Source organism: Oenanthe melanoleuca, chromosome 3, assembly GCF_029582105.1.
Source record: "Oenanthe melanoleuca isolate GR-GAL-2019-014 chromosome 3, OMel1.0, whole genome shotgun sequence".
Taxonomy (NCBI): Eukaryota; Metazoa; Chordata; class Aves; order Passeriformes; family Muscicapidae; genus Oenanthe; species Oenanthe melanoleuca.
Genome location: NC_079336.1, coordinates 94,487,092 through 94,500,768, shown reverse-complemented (window position 1 = coordinate 94,500,768; position 13,677 = coordinate 94,487,092). Strand labels below are relative to the sequence as shown.

Genomic DNA, 13,677 nt, shown 5'->3' with positions numbered 1-13,677 from the left:
TAAGAAGGGACTCTGGTAACCCAGTAGGTGATCCCCTCTCCTAGAGGCATGCAATCACCCTGAATAGCACCCTGCTGTTGGTAGTACCACCTGAAGAAAAGTTAGGAGACATGTCAACAAGGACTTCCAGGAGTTAGCAACATCATGACATTCTTGAAAGACCCTTAAGTTCTACTGAAATTCAGAATTACTCTTGTCTCTCTGAATTACCCCACAGATGGTTTTGAGCCCCATGTTTAGTATCAGCTTTCATATCCCACTCAGTTTATCTGCAATCTTTTCAGCAATGTCCATGTTTTACTTCAGCAGCTGCAGATACACAGAGATTCAGGGGAGTGGTTACTGTAGGCAATGTTCTGTTTACTCAATTAATTAAAACTTTTTAAAGGCACTCACTTTTCCAAGCACACAACTGCATTAACACTAATTATAATGGAACCAAGGCATCCAAGAGAACTGACTTGTCTTCCCAGGTGTTTTTGTTGCAGCCTAGGGGCACAAATCTCCTGAAGCCAGCTGACTGTAGTATTTGAAATATGTCAGTTGCAACCGGGAATCAGGCAATTCCAGGAGCTATTCCTCCAAAACAAAGCAGCAGATTTGCATGCTCATTCATCTCTGTGGAGACAGGGTCTGAATTAGCTGAGATTTGCATTAGACCAATATATATGTGCTCCTTGTATAGGTTAGAGAACACAAATAGCAAAGCTGCAGCCAGGGGAATGGCTGGGCTCTGTTAACAGTGCATGATTTATTCCCATCTTGTTTGCTTGCTTACTGTGAGAACAAAGGCAAAATGAATTGGAGAAAGGAGATGATTAACTAGTAAAACAAATAGATAACCAAAAAAAGCCCAAATACAAATAATCCTTTTAATGGGCCACTTAATGCAGATGTTTGCATCCAACCTCAAGGAAACTCAAATTTTAATTAAAATACTTTGCAAGAAAAACAGATAGTTGATCTTTTCAGTTCCCAGACCCAATTACTCCTGGCAAAGTGAACCAGAATGACCTGGATTGCTGAGTGAAGTGGCCTCAAGTCACACACAGAAGATGTGTTAGGAAAAGAAAATGAATGGTATCAAATAAGTATCAGAGTAAAATTTGTGGGAGACATCCTTTATATTTACAGCAGTGTTTATGTAGCCAGTGGCATCCATAAATTACAGCAGTAATTAAGCTGTACCATGGCTGGCTTGGAGGCTTATAAATCATTATTTAAACAGCAGCATTAAATAAATGGCATCTCAGGCTCTAAATTGAAAGTAGAAACAACTCCTTGGAGAACAAGTGCCTACTTTGTACCTCACAGGTCCTGCTTCTCAACATCCCTGGCAGTGTTCAAATCCAGTACCAGACCCTGGACACAAATGACAGCCTGGGATTTTTACTGCCCATGCTTTTGGACTTAGTTTCCATATATCAGGATGGAAAGTGGAAAATCATGTGGCTTAGCTTATGCAGGATCAGCAACTTACTGCTCACACTGTGGGACCCAAGGGGATAGTATTTCAATTCTCAACAGATTTTCTCTGACTTGGTTTTCCTCTTCTCTCCTTCCCTGTCCCTTGATGAGCAAAGAAATCACAGTGTGCTGGCAAGCTCTGGTGAGTCAGTCTCTGAGGAAGATCACTGCAAAATGGGAAACTTTGCCTTCCTGCCACCACACTTGGCCAGGTGGGATGGAAAAACACTTACAGGCATCCACAGAAATAACTCTTATCTGGCAAACTGGCTATGCTGCTAATTATCATGCAGGGTTTAATGAAGCTGAACATAATTATACCTTCACATACTAGATTCAAATTCTTAGACCACAATTTTTAATTCTACCAGAAGTTTTTGGGACAACACAGTTGGGTGAAGCACTCCTGCTGAGCACACATTAAAACAGAAAAGCTTAATAGGACAGAACTTTGCTGCTGTTTAAAAATTGTCTCATTTTCACTCTGCAAAAATTCCAAAGACCTGGGTTAAATGTACAGCCTTGTCACATTTTATCAGCAAGCAGCTTCTCTCTGGGCTATCCTTGAGGAGCCCTGTTGTACAAAGTTTATTTCAGTGGTTCTCAAGGCAAGACCCTATATGCCCACAATGTGAAAAATTTCCATGTATGGATGTATGTAGCAAAAATACCTATCCATGGAAGTCCACCATGTTAACTAACCATATGGATTACCTCTCAAAACAGAGAAAGTTTCCTACTATTTGATGGCATTTTCAATGAGCTACTGCTGCAGCTTAATATGCCTCCACTAAATGTCACTAAAAATCTGGGATTGTACAACTTTGTTGATGATGTGTGTCTATCACAAGTATTTAACTTCTTAATTACACCTGCCCCTCCTTTGGCTTGAGTTCAAAGCTTTTACTCAGATATTTACAAAAACATTACTTGGAGAATTGAAAGGTTGTGTGAACACAGAAAAGCTGCTGTCTAGCTATGAAAGGATAGTGAGAATTTGGGAGAGTTTCTGATTATTGATTTTTCCAATGACTTGCCATTTCTGATTTCTTTATCTTCAGTCCTCCAGCAGCACAGACATTCAATGACTGCTGGCTCACTGTTTGCTGAGGATAGCCAAATTCCAGGACAAAGTAAATTTGCTATTGATACAAGTCACTAATACCCACGCTTTCACCATTAAAGAGTCGAAAGATATGAAATAAAGGAGGAAAGAAAGTGAGAGAAGTGGAAGATAAGTTCATGCTTGAAGGGAGCAAAGCCATCCTTGGCAAATGGCCACTGAACTCCACATGATACAGGGCAGATCACATAAATCAGAAGGTTCACAGCAAGCTACACTCCTCTCATTTTCCAGCCACCCACCCCAGGACACCTGCAAGGAACTCGAGTACTTGCAGCTGCAAATGAGACCAGTGAGAGAAATACTTGGAAAACACATTGTCCTCAAAAAATGCTTTTAAAAAAAAAAAAAAAAAAAAAAAAAGACTAGATGCCATGTTTCTCACACCAGGCAGTCAAAATTGGTCAACACTTAATAATTTTTGACTTTAATATTTGTAACAGCATTGCTACTGTTACTATCGTTGCCTAAGGATGCATTTGTAGGAAGAAGTGTTTTCTTTTTTATTAGACTGCCTGCTACAGGCAGAAAAAACAGCCTGTGTTTGTAAATGCCTAAAAGCTCACCCATTTTTCCAGTTGCATAAACTGCCTTTAATCTTCTTACTTCACTTCCTAAACATAAATGGGAATAAAATCATCACAAGGGCTCTGTGATGTTCATTTCATTAACGTTTGTAAGGAACTGAGATGCTATGATAACAGGCATGAAAAAACCTGTAAGGAAATTATTTACTCTGTCTTCACAGTGCAGCTTGAATAATTTACAGTATAAAATGAACACACCTTTGATAAAGGCAGAACAGAGGGCAGCAAATAGCTTCCCTTTGAGAGAGCATCCCCTGCCCTGGACACTAAGGGTGCAGCAGTCCCACAGTGAGCTAATACAATAGAGAACTTGCTCATTAGAGCAATGTAGAGACAGAATTTTCATCTCAAAGACAATGTCAACATTTCAGAATGTATCTAACCAGAAAATAAAAAATACCCAAAGTTCTCACAGAACAAAAGATTCAAATCAATTCTAAGTTAGAAAACTGACTAGAGATTTCAACACGTGAGTGTTGAATACTGTCATAACTGTCATAAACCCCAGAAATTTGAAAACATTTGAATTAAGACAAAAATAAAATATTGGGCAGGAAACTCAAGGGGGAACTTACTGGTTTGGAACACACTCATGCCAATAATTCAGCCAGCTCAGTTCTAATGTGCTTTCCCTCTCTGCTGCTTCAAAGTAGGGATGCTGTGTTTAATATACAAATTTTAAACATCTGCTCCTTCAGCATTGCTGAATGCCAGCAGGATTGCTTACACAGAAGAGAGCTCTCAGCACACCTGAGGAGCTGGCACTTGCTCACTGCCACATTTCAGCTGCAAGAATTCTCTCCAGAGGTGAGCAGCATTCAGACTATCCAGGCCCTCTGTGTTCTCTCAGAAATGTTTTTGACCAGGTCTGGTTGCTTTTCCTACCTTTTGACTCCCCAACAGTAGTGTTGGTGTGATGTATCTTCCCTAAATTTGAAGAGAAAAATAGCTTCCTAAAAAAACTACAGTAAAATAAGAATGTGGAAAGAGAGTTAGATGAGTTTCATGTTTTCTCAATTCTCATTTTGGGAAGTTGGCTGAGGAGCTTCATAGTTCCTGAGACAACAAAAAACCTCTGAGTGCAGTAAATGACATAATGATGTTTCCTCCTATTAATCTTGCACAAAATCTAGCTGCTTCTTTTGTTTTGTTTTTACTAGGGCTCATGGTAACATGTATATTTTTCTGGTGATTTGTTACCAGTCAATAAGCATCTCCAACTGCACATCCAAAAATTAACAGCAAACAAGCAAACAGCAGAAGTGAACTGTATAATGAAAGAGTGATTTTCCATCACACAGTGATACCTACACATTCTGTGGTAGCTATTAAATTAAAAAGGGCCAAAAGAAACAGAGAATACTTACTGTAGGAAATACTGGGAATACATAGTCATTGGACCTTTTATAAATTTCATCTACACAGTAGATCTTTAAGGCTTTCATGCATAAATATGGATATTCTGACTTGGAATAATCCAGTGGGATAGAGTAATTTTGCTTAAATCCCAAATCTCATTTCTTTTGGTTGCTTTTCATTGCCCCTATTTCAATAACAGGCTGCATTTGCTGTTAATTTCCTTTTTCTCTCGGATCCAATTGCATCTTTCTAGATACCACTGCATCTTTGTGAGATTAAAAAAATACCAACAAAAAACCCTCTCCCCTAGGTTTCATGTTTCTCCTAAAACAAGTGAATACTATATATTTGTAACAGTAAGCAACTCTTAAAAGAAAAAAAAACAAAAAATTCCCACAAAAACAAAGCCAAAACCCCGTTTTCTGTGACTTCCTGTGAATTTTTCAAAATTCATACTTTGTAGAGGGAAAATAAAAAGGTCCAGCTTCTAGTATTAGCTCTGCTATTTGCATCAGACTTTTTTTGGGTCTGAATAGGCTTGGAGACCAGCTCTTGCCAGAGAGCAATCTTTTCCATGGGAAACACCAGCACACTGATTGCTGGCTCTCTGAAAGATGAATGCTGCTTGCCACATGCAGTTGGTCCTGACAAAATCATGAGGTGTTCAAGATCTCTAAGCTTCTTTACAGACAACAGGAACAGATTTAGCTCAGGTCCTACCTCAGCATCAGACACTGAACTGAATGTGAAATAAAACAAGACTGCTGGAGAAAAGACATGAAAATTTTGCTTCCAAACCTCATGTGTGCCTTTTGGGGAAACTGTAAGAGCTGATTAGATAGGAAATACATGCAATTTTCCACCTTTTGCTTCTTAGGAGGCTTAGTTCAAATCCATTTTCAATTATTAAAGTAAGTGTTATCTTTGCCTCTTCCAGTTCTGCAGTTCCAAGCACAACCAACACTGCCACTATACATAGTAGATGTTTTTCAATTCTTGGTTCTTAAAAACAGCACAGCTAGAAAACCACAAACATTTTAAAGATGGGGAAACTGAGGTGCTTGTTAACTGATTTCAGTCATTTAAATGAGCCTGTAAATTGCCCAAACCAGACAAACTCTTTGACTCCTGCTGCTTCCTGGACTGAAGATGCCCAGATTCAAGGAAAAAGAAGAGACTGGAGAGTATTTTCATAGCTCATCAAGAGCTGATTCCACACAGGCCAGATATAACCTCTCTCTCAACCCTGCATCAGCAGCATCTTGGCAAGCTCTCTTTTAGCATTGCCAATCCACTTAACAAGAGAGGTATATTCATATGCCTGGTCATGAAAAGCACAAATAAAGGTATGAGAGTTAACTGTATTCAAACAGCATTTTAGATAGGAATGAGATTTTTCATTTCTAAAATTCTATTATCTTTCTGTAACTGTTTTAAGCAGTCTCTCTGCTTTAGCTGTCAGCAGTATTAAGGTTTTTGGCCTTACTACAGATGGGCTGCTGGGAGTGGCAGGTGGAATATCACAAATCAGCACAACCCTGAGCATGCACATTTGGTCCCTCTCAGCACAGTGCAGGGACTCATCCTCACACCACAGCCAATCCCTTACTGTGCAAAGCCATGTCCCCACAGTGGAAGAGCAATTGTTGCTCCAGGTAGAAGCAGAAGCTGGCTTGGGGAACTGAATTTCCTGTTGTGCCTCTTTCCACTGTGGCAACTTCTGCAGTTGTGTGAAGGCAACAAGTTGCCATCAAGCAGCCAATTCCCACTTTGTTTGAAAAGTGAGCAACAACACCTCAAACCCACAGATAATAAATTGCATCTGAATGTTTGCTGTGAGGTAGAGCAGTAGCTCTAATTTCCACTAACCAATCTAACACAAGATACAAATTCTATAGCATTTACATACAGCCTATAAGAATCCTTACCTTACCATAGTGTGTTGCACTTTAAACTTCTAAAAACTACTCTTTGGACCCTAGCAAGGTCTTCTCTGACCTTTGGACCTGCTCTCCAGCAGAAGACATTGTTCAAGAGGGGATTACTTTTATCTGGCCATTCTATTGTCTTTAAGTTATTCAGTAACTGAGGTTTGGTATCTCAAAAGTGGCTTTCATTTCAATCTCACTCATGGTTTCCAAATTCTCAGAATCTAAGCATTCATATTTGTAAGGTCTTCCTGGTTCATCCTTTCCAACACATGGATGCTTCCAGCTTTTAGCTCTGGGGAGCCCAGAGGACACTCTCAGTGTCACCCTGTCTCCACACACTGCTGAACACCAGGAAGTCATGGATGCAGTGACTCCTGGGTGACTCTTCCAGCTGGATGCACCAGCAGCTTCCCACCTCTCAGTGCTCTGAAGCCAGTCCAGAGGGACAGAGGGCCAGCACAGTTGTGTGTGCTTGTGTTCCAGGCTGTGCTTCAAGGCTTTGCTATGCTTCAATGGCATTATCCTAGAAGCAAAGCTGCTGAAGGTCAATGGCCCACAACATTAAAAAAAGCCTGGAGAAGGACTCCTTCCTGGAGTCCACATCTCTGCCCAAGGTCCTTTATTAATGTTTGAGCATGCACAAAACTTATGGAAATTGGGAATGCTTACTGAAAAAAATAAGGTTAATGAATAACAAAGTGATTAGCTCTGTGTAAGCCAAGGTACATACTGAAGGTATCAGGGGAAAATGGAAGAAGGGATAATTTTACAATTCCAACATCACCCCCCTGGTTTCAGGCAGACTCTACTCTCTTGTGGCATGCTGAAAGATTCTTTGGTCAATGCTTTCCATGTGAGATCACTTTCCAAAAGTACATGGACATGCAGAGAGAGTTGCAAGAGTTGAGCAGTATCAGTACAGAGAATAACCAAGCCCTGAATTTGAGATGCCTGTGGGCTGCCAGCCACAGTAGGACAGTTAGACTAATAGTGGAATAGTCAAATAATATTAAAATGGCTTTTTAAACTTATTTTCAATACAGTGATAGGAATTTAAGCAAACAGTTACTGTTAATAGAGGCAGATCAACGAGACAAACAATGTCTCCTCCCTCTCTCTCTGACTCTAGGTTTTCTCTTTACCCATCAGTGAATAGATTGTGCAATCAACTCTCAGGAGATCTTACTCAATTACTCAGAATAAGCAATTTTCTTAGCAGTTCTCATCTTTAAATTCAGCACCATAAAGCATATGTGTACCCAAAATATCCCTTGATATCATCTTTGTCAATAAGCTTTTTGTTCAGTGCAAGTTCCCCTTCAAGATTTTTCCAACTCTTTTTCCCCCCCATTTTGCTAATTTATTCAGTTGGCCATTAATTAGTCACTTAATTACTATCAGCAGCAATACTAAATTCTCAAAAACTTGCTACTTTTGTTATTATGTAAAATGCTCCTCCCACCTGGGTAGGTTTCAGCAAAACACAACACCTTGTTGACTTTGGAGAAATCTATTTAGAAAATGCAAATGTATCTTTTCCTGGCAGGCAAATCCTTTATAACTGCTAAATGATTCATTATACAAAATAAAGAATTAGGAAGAGACACAGCTCTTAATCAAGTCCTAGCAAACATAAACATTTTGGTAAAAAACAAGTGATAAAAAGAGAATATGAAATGGTAGCACCACTGCAAAGTTAGTCTGGTCTTGTGGCAGGCAGGGGTAGCAGGTACCCTCTGTGCCATAAATGCACAGTATTCCAAATGACTGGCAATCAGAAAATATTTAGGTGAAAAGAGAAATACAAGCCAATTTAACAGCCATAGGAAGGAATGAAATTATGCATATGCTCCACCAAACATCTACTGGATCATGGTGCAGTTTCAAAGAAGGTGCTGGCAAAAACCACCACCAGTTTAGGAGAGGGTTACAGTAAGCAAGCTCTACTGGACAGGACTGACTTGACAGTACAAAGTGCACAAACACATTGAATTAGAAAAAAAAAAGAACCTCCAAACTCTTTTGGCCATAAATTAGACTGGGGGTTACTTAGAAGCTACTTTACACATGTTTACATTTGATCTTGAAGTATCAATTTGAAAGCCAAGAAATCATTGACGTTAATTTTTGTACACACTTCATTAGGAATTCTCTTTGTCAGTGGCTATCTGGACAAGGTCTTAGGGGACAGACACTCCTCCTGTTTCTTCCTCTGCCCCGCTGGTCACTGTATTTGTATTTCCATTCACCTCAAGCTGCCCGTGGTCCTCTCTGCACTATAGTAAAATTATACTGAGTGCAAAGGTTTTATATGCCCACTATATATTTTTTACAAAGAGAATAGTTAAAATACCTGACTTCCAGGTCTCCCAGGGCTTTAACTTAATGGGATGTGGATGCAGTTCACCAGTCATAAAGAATGCCACTGGCTTACATCACCACAGTATCTCAAAGCCAGGAAGGCAACCCATAGGAAACAGGGGATATTCATACAGAAAATTTACTGGAATACCAGCAACAAAATCAGCTGCTATACTCCAGGAAAAATGCCCTGCCTTCTTTTCCAGGATCTCTTGAGAGGCAGTAGTAGGAATCTTGTGCAGCTGCAGTTGCAGCAAAGGCTCTCAGTCTCAACTTCACTTGGACCATGCCCTTCCTTCCCATCCCACAGGTCATTACTGCTGCTTTTTAGTGAGCAATATAATTTTAAACAGTCTGTCAATGTGGTACCACAAAGATGATAAAAGTGCCTATCTAATGTGGATAAAATCAATGATCCAAGGTCCCCTGGGTGGTGACAGAGAGTCAGAGAGCTCAGAGGTCTCTGGGCCCAGGGAACTGAGACCTGGCAAAGACTGGGTGCCAAATCCAAGTTATTGGTCATCCAAGGTATTCTTGGAAATAAAAAGCCTTGTATCTTTTCCCCAGTACTCAATGGAATGAAGAAAGAAGTAAATAACCAGGGACTGAGCACAGAACAGCCCAAACACAGCAGCCAAGCATCATTTCTTGGGGTCCTTCAAACCAGACTCCATCTGTGTGTGCAGGGGCCTTGCACTGCTAGCAAATCACCTCCAGAACTGCTGCCTATCAAATCAGGAATCTGATGGTCAGGATCTCCAAAATGGGTCTTCTGCTGTGACCTTGGATAAGTCTCCTTTTTGCTGTGACAGAAAAAACCCCTAAAAACCATTTCGTGGGGAATATATATGGCCTTGCTACTTTTTAGAATAGCATAATTTTTTTCACTGAAAAAAAAAAAAATCTCATTTTTAAGAGCTATCTAAAATGAAAATGTCCCCTGTAGAGGAAAATGTTTGCTCAGCAGTACTTCAAAAGATTTTATTTGACCTGAAATAAAACATTGGTTAGCTTCAGGAAACTTGCTATTGTTCAAATTTTTTTTCAGTTCATATACTTCATGCTTTCTTTATGCCTTTTAACATATTTTCCAATAAAAAAAACCTCCTAGAGCCTAGGGAAAAGGTGTGAAAACTTGGTTTCTTCCATTAATTTTTTGTTTTGTTTTGCCAAAACAAATATTAAGTTTGCTTTGAATAGCTTTGTCCCACCAGATTACTTTTTTAACAAGCTAGAATAATAATGAAGATGCTACTTACCCTGTGTAAGGCTCTCAAGTGGAAGATGATACTGAGTGTGTCACCAAATGCTAATTACAGAGGGTGACAGAATCACTGGAGTCATTGCATGAGGAACAACCCTCACTTTTAGAATTCCAAAGGTTTATTAAACCTTAACAGAAATACAACGAAAGACTGAATAAGGAGAAAGAGCAGTGCTGGGAGCACAGGACTAAAGTACCAAGTGCTCACCCACAACATGGATGCTCTGAGTTTTATGTCCCTGGCCCTCCCAAAGTCTTGTTAGTTAACTCCTTCTCTGCCATGCACTTTCTCACACCTTGGCTGGAGGTCAGGTGTGGCACCAAGCCCACCCTCCCCGAATGCCCCAACTACCCCAGCTGTCTCAGGACCACAATGCAAGGGGGAGGGGAAGAGGACTAGGGGAGAATATGCACAAAACTTAACATACACACAGTATTCATCCTTTAATTGTGAGAGCCAAGCATCCCAGTGCTCATCTATAGCAACTGAACAATTGCCACATGCTAATGCAGCATCTGTCTAAGAAAGCTCTGGGTCATTTCAGCTCTGTCCTGTGCACTCAATTCTCCTCACTCAGAGCACCAAAGAGACAACTTTTTACCACATTAGCACTGACAGGGCTGACAACGTCCTCTCCATTTGGCACACATCAAACCATGCAAATATTAGCAAAACTCAGGTCTGGCTGAGGGAACCTGAGATGTGGAAAGTAGCAAAAAAAACCATCCATGAGACCTGCACAGTCTCAAGTGGGCACTGTAGAGTTATTATATTGCTATTTCCATCTCAGAAGCAGCATGGAAAACAGTTAAAGTAAACTCAACATTAAAAATTTCACTGACAATTAAGATGACAGATTAAACTGATCTACATGCAATCTGCAAACTGATCTGGCATTCACTGATTAATGCAGTAAATTAGATACTAACATCTCTCATGCAATGTTATAAATCACTACCTTCACTCAGCAATGCATATTTGGTGTCACACAATTTTTGATGCTGGCTAAGTTATTAAATTTTCTGTAGATGAAGCATTGAATATCTGTTAGAGTTTTAGGATGAGATTATGAAAAGGCACTTTCAATTTCTGATCAAAGTTATTTGATACTATTAGAACTGCTCAGATTTCCAAAATTCAAGTGGAAATTGCTTTTCATTGTAGTGGAAAACAGCAGAAGGAACCTAACAGCACCAAGCCTGGACCCAAACATCTTTTAAGTGGACACACATATTTGAAGGTAGGGAGATGCTTTACAAACATAATTTATTTCTCAAAAATGTTGCTTTCATGAAACACCCCTCTCTGAGTCTTACAGATACTTGGTAAAATACAGAGCTCCTTCTTGAAGAAATTGCAGCAAGAAATGCCCCAGAAGGACCTTGAGATCTGAGTGTTTGGCCCAACTACTGTAAACAAGGCAGAGCTTGTCTCTTATGCTTTTCTATGGATGTTGCTCAGTGTGAGCCAACAGACCCCAAGTACTTTCAGCTACACTGTTCCAAAATCACAATGTGAGGGTATCCCCCTCCACAAATTCCTGGCAGTGCAAGGCTCCAGCCTCAGCAGCAACACTTCAGCTCTCAGCTGCCAGCACTAATGAGTTCATGCAGAGTGTGGTGAGATGCTGGAGTTATTTGTAGCTGTGGCACAGGTAAGTCCCTCAGGTTACTGGTAGGCATCCTTCCCCAGCTGCATTGGCAGGAGAGGTTATTGCCTCCATCTGTTCACTGCTGCTCCCCCTCCTGCTCTGCCCATCAAGCAGAGTGTGCAAGCACTCTCTAATTTATTCCAGGCACAGGCAGACAGGTGACACCACTGCAACAATTCTTACCTACTCAAGGGTTTTATGCCACCCTCTCTCATCTCCAAGTGACAGCTGCTCTCTGGGCTGTGTTGAGCATCTTCCAGACTCATGTGAGCTGCTGAAAGGCTGCTCTCTAGCCCCTTTTAAAAACCATCATCGTGTGAGATATTCTGATACATGATAATGTTCTTACTAACCAATGCAAAGAACTTTGTGGAAGAGAAGTATTTTTTAAAAGAGGGCATACTGTGGAACACCAGGCTGCTAACTCCCACTACCTTTGGAGCTTTGGGAAAACTCAGACACAGCTTGGTCTTTACCTAGATATTCTGATCAAGTCTGCTTCTAAACCACAGGGAATGGGAAAAAAGAAACTGCAAGCATGGTCAAGCTCTGAGAAAATTGTGTCTCAATTTAGTACTGCTCAAGAGGGACCTCTCTTTAAATCAAAAATGGTAATAAAGGGATTGGGTTATGTACAGGAAATTATTAAAGCTTTTTTTCATTTTTTTTAGTAGCATTTAATATTACTAAAGCAGAATGGTCATGTAACAAAAAGCCCCAAAGAACACCACACATACACACTTGGTACAATTTTCTCCTCAGTAAAAAATTTTGGTTTAAATTTTTCTGGTCAGGAAGAAACATTGATTACATTAATACAATGGAACAGAAATTCTCTAACATGCATCTTAAGAGTGCATTATGCCTAAGAAGTCCTGTCAGTTGAAATTTAGTCTAGAACTCAATGATCACCAGGAACTGGATCTGAAATTACTTACTCCTGAATGTAACAAGATATCCTTTCAGAAGCAGGCTGAATTAAGGTTCAAGACAAATGCTGCATATAATACAGATCTTAACCTCATTTAGAAGCAATGTTGTTTGAGGCTGTATTAAGGTATTGAGTTACTGCTTCTGCTTAAACAGAAGTGACAGAGTCATTCACAAGGGTAATAAAAATAAACAAAATAATGCAATAGAAGGAATTGCACCTCCTGGTAAATGAAAAATTAATGTGGATCTTCTATTACCACTCTTTGGAAAGCAGCATGGGATCCAATCTCCAATTGCAACTCAATTTAAGTAGATTTTTCAAAAAGCCTTTTCTAGGGTCTCAAATATGATCTACAGGACTCCATGAGAAGGCTCTGGGTTGTAGCTCTGCTGCTACCAACAATTTACTGTTCACAAACCACTTCTGTATCTGAATGTTCTTCTCTGTGAAAGAACTGTGCTCATTGTGTTCCTGGAAATATGCCCTTCTTTTTTTGACCCATTCATAAAATATCTAGAGAGGCTGTAAAACACAAGGTTGATTTCTGATTTATAATTCACAGAGGCTTCCCAGTGCAGAGAATCTTCTGGGTCTGACTGGAAGCACTCTTTAAAAGCTGCATGAATGAAGCTTGTTTTGGTAATGCTGCTTTTGTAAAGTATGCCTGGATAGCACCATTAATCTTGCACAAAACAGTAATTTAATTTTTTTCAGGGTTTGTTCTAACAGACTCTGAATAAACTCCTGCAAAATAATTACTCTAAAATGATTGATCTGGCATGGTAACCAGTGAGTGTTGGTAATGTTCAATAGAGAATTTGTTAAAGATTCCTTGCCTGACCCTATTCATTCACAAGTGAGGAATTGGTGGGCAGACTTCATAGATTACAGGTGTTAAAGCACCCACTGGCTTTAAAAGGATACTGCTGTTAGAAATCCCAGACAACAATTCTTCAACCAAAGCATTGTCCCCTTTCTGACACTCTGATGATGTGATGA

General features: G+C 39.9%; 1 protein-coding gene across 1 annotated transcript in view; it reads right to left on the bottom strand.

The window, feature by feature from the left end:
• Nucleotides 1-13,677, bottom strand: part of ALK (ALK receptor tyrosine kinase) — a 301,959-nt gene that overhangs the window by 80,857 nt on the left and 207,425 nt on the right. The window lies entirely within an intron of this gene.